A 5,862-nucleotide genomic window follows, 5' to 3' on the forward strand; every position below is an offset into this window, starting at 1 on the left:
CAGGGCACTGCGCAGTGCATTCTAAGCCTTGATTGTACCAAGCTTTGCCCAATCAGGGCACAGTGAATAGCTGGTTGTTAAGGAGCAGGGCCCAGGAAGCCGCCCACCACGTCCTTAACCACTTCAATTTCAGGCACTTTCCCCCCTTCCTGGCAAGGACAATTTTCAGCTTTCAGCGCTTTCGCACTGTGAATGACAATTGCGCGGTCATGCAGCACTGTACCCAAACTATATTTTTATCATTTTCTTCACACAAATAGAGCTTCTTTTGATCACCTCTGTGGTTTTTATTTTATGTGCTATAAACATAAAAAAAAAAAAAAAACAACAATTTTGAAAAAAAAAACTGATGGCCAATGTTAGGCGGCACTGATGGCACAGATAGGTGGCACTGATGGGCACTGATAGGTGGCACTGATGGGCACTGATAGGTGGCACTGGATAGGCAGCACTAATGAAGAGCTACTGACAGGCATTACTGAGTGGCATCTGAAGGGCACTGACAGGCATTACTGATGGGGCACTGATTAGCACTTTTATGGGCACTTATTGGCACTGTTGTGCCAATCACAACAATGCCAATCAGTGCCTCCATGCTGTTTTTTTTAACAATTTTCTAATGCTGGCAATGGTACTGTATTAATGGAAACTTAAATGGAATTTGACTCGTTTTTTTTTTTTTTTTCTTTAGAAATGCCATTTTTGCTGCAGTAGGTTCTATCCATGGTATAGATGCGCCAGCGAATAAAGTAAAAATATAATGTTTCCTATATTATATCAATTTTTTTCTTTCTTTGAAATAATAAACATTTCCCAGGAAATTAGGTATATACAGATTTTTACAGGGAAAGATCCATTTCTGTTCCTCTATATCTAATTTCCTATTCTTAGCTAATGGGGGACAATTCTTGGCAAAAACAGATCAGTTATAATAGAAAAGAGCTTCCCTAACCCTCAGGAGAACTTTTTGGTAATTGCACTAAAAACCACCAAAATCCAACTTAATTAAAAATTCCTCATTGATTTTAAAAACTGAAAAGTCTCCAAAATGTTTTTTTTTCTTTTGCCAAAAAAGTGAAAACTCTTAATATCAGGCATCCCTACTGCAAATAAAATATTGGCGCACAGAACTCAGCAGTATTCGTACTACACACAAGGGTGGGGGAACACCGAAGCCTGATAAAAAAGCTTTTCACATATTTTTTTGTAAAAAATTTTGAAAACCATTTATAATTTTCCACTTCACAATTATGTGCCACTTTGTGTTGGTCTACCACAAAAAAAAAAAAAAAACAATAAAATACATTTAAGTTTTTGAGTGTAACATGACAAAATGTGGAAAAATTCAAGGGGTATAAATACTTTTTCAAGGCACTGTATACCCTTATGTTTGATTTAGTTTGTTATACTTCATTTCAACATGCCAGATGATAAGCTCATTTACTAACGAACATATGTATTATCTTTCATGTACTGTATATTTATATTTTATATATATTTTATGGTTTCACGCTAGGATGATTATATCCGAGAGCTTTTATTTAGTAGATTTATTAAGTAAATGTATACCACCAGGCCATACACTTATATATTTTTTTATATATATTTATTATTGTTTTTCAAAACGTATAATCTCATTTAATATGTATGCTTGTTAGTAGGTACATAATGTTAATGTTTTTGGGGGGTAACTATGGATGACTCATCCTCCCAGCCCCTCCTATATAAACGTTCTTGTTGCCGGCTTGCATCACGTGACCTGAAGAATGAGTATGCCCCAAAACATGTAGTCCTTGGTCATAGCAACCCGCCGCTTTATTACCCATTTGTCCTCCTCCTGTGGTTTACAGTAGCTTTGGAGCAGTGATCCAGTGTACAGTGTCCGCCAGCACCTGACGTCACCTCCTGCTCCCGAGTCCAGTCCATGGGTGCGTCATCTCCAGGACCCTGGTGGCTGCCGGAACTCTGCCTCTCCCCATTTACCCTACTTTTTATGTACACATTATGGTGTTTGGAAGACCCTTTGTGCTTCTGTTGGATGCCCATAGATAAAGTCTTTTTGGACATTTTTTCCCTTTTTAGTGCAGTTTCTGTATTTTATATTGGACTTTTTGTGTTGTCGCACTGTATGCTGCTGCTTTTTTGATCCAAAGATATTTTCTCTAGCGCGGTTTTTTTTCTATACTTACAGAAAAATAGAAATTAAAAAATCAGGAAAAAATTGGGGCAAAGGAGAAAGGGAAAAAAGAGTTAATGTGGTGTGGCAAAATGAAAAATGACACATGATGCAGTCTAACACTAGCATTAAAAAAGCAGTCTTTCTTTTTCTGAGCCTCTAACATTGTTTTTTTTTTTTTTTTAAATAGAGAATCCTGCTGTTATTTTACAACTTCCTTCAACAGACCAAGCTGGATGGACTGCTACACTTGCAATATTGATATTTGGAGTCAGTTCACCTTTTTTGTGAAAAAGTGAACTTAACCTTTAGGGCAAATTAGGGTAAAAAGTGTTAAAAAGAGTTACAAAGGAACACCTTTGTCTTTTACTTGTAAAGATACTTTGATTTGCAGATGAATGAAATAAGAATTATAATAATAATACAAAAGTAACGATAATGTTCTTTTAGAATTTCTGAACTTGTGTCTGAACAATGTTTATAGCAGTCAGATGGTCCATTTTTGCATAGCAGTGGTTGTAATTATATAAAATATGATGATCCTGTGCAAACCCTAAAAGCCAGTGTACAAAACTAAATAAACATATGCAACTCCTTAGGGGTCACAAACAAAATGCAAAGGATCTCTACCATGAAAATAATACCCAATTAAGTAATAAATATAATCATCGTGAAACAAATGAGATCATAAGGACAAAAAATGTGGTCATAATGACAGAAAAATGTGAAAAAATGTGAAAAACAATCCCAACAATGACGATAAATCATATAGAATGAGGAAAATAGGAAAAAAGTCCCAGAAAAATAACAAAAAAATGTGGAATATTGATAGGAACAGTTCATGGATCTTCACAATAGAAAGAAGCAGGACATGTCAAGTTGACTGCAGTATGCTGACATCCATTCAATATGCTTACAGAGCCTTTACCTTAGAGGTAAAAACAAATGCCTTACTCCAAATGGATAGTTGCCAGAGTTCCTTGTCCCCGAATCCGTCCGGAAGAAGACCACTTGGAGGGGCTGTAATTGTTGCTGTATTTACATAGAAACTCCCAGCTGTCATTTTGACAGGTAGGAATTGCCGGCAAATATGTGTAGGGGGTTGAGTAAACAGCAACAGCAGAGAAATGCTGAGTGTTCAACACATGCCCTGTGTACTCCAGTGATGTTTTTTTTGGCACGTCCAATGTCCACATCTGGTTACATTTCAGCAGAGCTATTGAGCTTTGTAAACAATATTTATTTTCCGGAGAAGATAAGAAGAAACTGGAACACATGAGAAAAGGAACCTAATACTACACCTTTGGACAGAACATAAGAATGCCTAACATTAAAGTGACCCTGTACACAACTGCTCACTTTTCACACAAGGCCGACTGTAAAAGAGTGAATTTGCTTACCTTTTCTGTTTCCCGTGTGTTCAAAAGGTTTTCTTCCTGCTCTTTTTTCTTTTGTTCTTCTTTTTGGAATAAATGAACACATGGTATCGTATAGTGGCTTAGAGCTTTCCCTTAGCTTAACTCTTAGTAACTCATAGAATAAAAATACAGTAACAATAAATTTACATGAACAAAAATTAGCTGGTATCAATATATTAGTGAAAACAATGGGAACACAAGTGGTTTCTGGTCATTTTTCTGCTTTGTATATTAGAGATTCCTTTTACTGCATCACATTTAAATATCAATTGGAGCTTGAGCCTCTTCTTTTCATAAGGTATGCAAAAACCACATTATCATTCTTAAATGTAAAACGTGGGAGAACTGTGATTCTACTGAATAACCCATGACAAATTGTCACCAATACCTGGGTACCCCCCGTTCGACTCCCCACTTACCCCTCCAAACCCTTCAGACCTATACATCTTCTTCAAGCCTTCCTTCTTTTCTTCTTCTACTCCTTTCAACTCTCTCCACACTCAAACTCTTCTCTTTTCCTTTTTCATTTGCACCACTAACACCTTAAGCAATTCGGATGGGTATCTAAACTGAAATATTTGTATGCCTGATCCCAAAGCCAAATGTGAGGGATTGTACAAATGCTTGTATACCTTTCACTAATAGTGAATCCTGCACGTATTGTATGTTCTTCTTCAAATCTTGGACTTTAGCTGTGTTTATAATGTTATATCTGAAATTGTTACCTCTGCAAAATGGAAATTCAATACAAGTTATTGAACAAGTACAAAAACATGGGAGAGCTTGAGCTTGGAAAATTGTGCCATTTTTATCTTTAAAAAGGTTACCTAATCAACTGCAAATCATTCTAAGCTCTTAGCTGCCTCATGGCTTTCTGAACATCTTTAATCCTCAGGCTATAGATCAAGCGGTTCACCATTGGGGTGATCACTGTGTAAAATACTGACACCCTTTTGCCTGTGTCTCCTGTGAATAATTGTTCTGGTCTAGTGTACATAAACATGGCTGACCCATAGAAAATGACCACCACAACAAGGTGGGAAATACATGTGGAAAATGCTTTGCTTTTTCCCAAACAAATTGTCATGACAGCAATTATGATTCTAATGTATGAAATGAAGATTAGTAAAAGTGGGATGAAAAGCATGAAGGGCATGCTAACCAGTTTTAGGATGTTGACTGCCGAGATGTCACTGCAAGAAAGCAACAGAGGGAGCTCACAGAAGAAGTGGTTGATGATGTTAGGGCCACAGAATATTAGTCTGAATGTTAGATATGTTTCAAAAGATGCAGCAATGCAACTAGTCAGCCATGACATGCTGATCACCCAAAAACAAACAGTTGTGTTCATGATCCTATTGTAATGCAGAGGCATGCAGATAGCAACATATCGGTCATAGGCCATGAATTTCCAGAAGCAGACACTCCGTCTCTCCCAAGAAAAGGGAAATGCAGAACTGGACAGCACAGCCTGTGAATGAAATACTCTTTTTTGGTGAAAGAAAATTTACTAACATTTTGGGTACAATGGAGGAAGTATAGCAGATGTCCAAGAAAGAGAGACTAGACAAGATAAAGTACATGGAGGTGTGCAAATGTTTGCCGGTCTTCACAGCCAAAATGAGAAGGAGATTCCCAGTCAGTGTGGTCATGTAAACTACCAGGAAAATATGGAACAGCACGACTTGTATGAATGGATCCACCGAAAGTCCAAGAAGAATGAACTCCTTCACAGTGCTTTGGTTTTGTGTGTACATATTAATCACTCCAAACTGTGATGAAAAAATATTTTTGGTTCTTATAAAGTCATCATATGTGATAATATATATTGTACATGCTAATGCTGCCATTTTTCATTGTCTGGTACATAGATAATTCAAGAAATCTTTTATCTCTGTTTTACATAAAATGTATGAATGTCATCAATGTATTAAAGTTTTAGGTGTTTATCAGACATGAAAAGTTCAAAGTGTAACTTATACACTTATGGAGAATATTCTCTTACAGTGGTTATAAAGGCAGAAGGTTTATCCTAATGCATTCTATGCATTAAGATAAAAAACCTTCTGTGTGCAGCAGCCCCCCTCAACCCCCCTTATACTTACCTCCAGCAATGTTGCATGAGAGCCTTGGCTGTCCGAGACTCTCCCTCCTGATTGGCTGAGACACAATAGCAGCTTTGGCTCCTGCTGTTGTCAATCAAAGTCAGTGAGCCAATGAGGAGAGAGAGAGGGAGGGGCCGAGCCATGGCACCATGTCTTAACGGAC

General features: G+C 37.3%; 1 pseudogene; it reads right to left on the reverse strand.

Annotated features, from left to right (window-relative positions):
- Positions 1-4,441: 4,441 nt before the first annotated feature.
- LOC141141350 (olfactory receptor 5AP2-like) lies at positions 4,442-5,351 on the reverse strand (annotated as a pseudogene).
- Between the last annotated feature and the right edge of the window lie 511 nt (positions 5,352-5,862).

The sequence above is a fragment of the Aquarana catesbeiana genome, linkage group LG04 (genome assembly GCF_042186555.1).
Source record: "Aquarana catesbeiana isolate 2022-GZ linkage group LG04, ASM4218655v1, whole genome shotgun sequence".
Lineage (NCBI taxonomy): Eukaryota > Metazoa > Chordata > Amphibia > Anura > Ranidae > Aquarana > Aquarana catesbeiana.